The sequence below is a fragment of the Corylus avellana genome, chromosome ca2 (genome assembly GCF_901000735.1).
Source record: "Corylus avellana chromosome ca2, CavTom2PMs-1.0".
Lineage (NCBI taxonomy): Eukaryota > Viridiplantae > Streptophyta > Magnoliopsida > Fagales > Betulaceae > Corylus > Corylus avellana.
In genome coordinates this window covers 43,388,848-43,389,922 of record NC_081542.1, presented here as the reverse complement: position 1 = coordinate 43,389,922, position 1,075 = coordinate 43,388,848, and positions in this window count along the sequence as shown.

Here is a 1,075-nt window from a genome sequence, read left to right as displayed (position 1 = left end):
AATAAATCTTAAAAAAATATATAATATTTTTATTCTTTTTTAATAATATCAAAATGGTAGAAAAGCATGATATTGAAATCCATCCATCGAACACAATACTTCAATGAAAATATTATTTCAGCTTTGCAATTTCCCTCCTCTTCTCAGGATTGGTAAATTGAGAAAGTTATCTCTGATTTTTTTCTTTTAGTCCCAGCTTCTCTCTCTTGGGAAGCTAGAAAAGTTAATAGAAGTGCAAACTTCTGCACCCATCATGTGACATATTGGGCCGCGGCAAGAGTTTACTCGGACTGCATTCCCACTCTTTTTCCCCCCTCTCATCCATCCCTATCTGTAGTGAAAAAGATCCACCTCCCTCTCCTTTGTAATTTTGTCTCTTGTTTGTTTTGGTATGGAATGTTTATTACAAAAAAAAAAAAAATGAAAATATTATATATATATATATATATATATATATACACACATATTAAAGTCAAATAGCCAAACAATAAAATAGGAATATAAATAAAATAAAATAAGAAAAGAATCAGTAAAAGAATATCATTTTAAGGGAAAAATAAAATTTTTTCAATTCAGTCTATTAAATTGGCATATGTTTTAAAAGCACGCGATTTTCATTTACATTTTTAAAAATACACGTGAAAATTATATGCTCTACTAATCCAATTAAAAATGCATGTGAGAATTACATATGCTAAGAATACAAATTTAATAAAACCCAATTTAAAGAAAATTTTTGTCCATTTCAAGGGGTTTAACTTTGTCATATTCGGGCTAAGTCGAGGTGATAATGGATTAGGATCTTTTTCATTTCAAATTAATCTATTTTATGATCATAATTATTTAAAGTTTGTGCATCTAAGTGTTTACATAATAATAAATCATTTAAATTTTAGACGTGTTAATATTGACATGATATATTCTATTACATAAACAAATTTTAAATTCTCATGAAATTGAGAGGATTTCTATTGGGTTATAAGAATCTCAACCTCACTCAAATATAATTAAATTCCAGCTAGGAATTTTCAGCCTAATAAGCCCAAAGTCCGGGTTGGGCTGAGGTTTGGTTTCA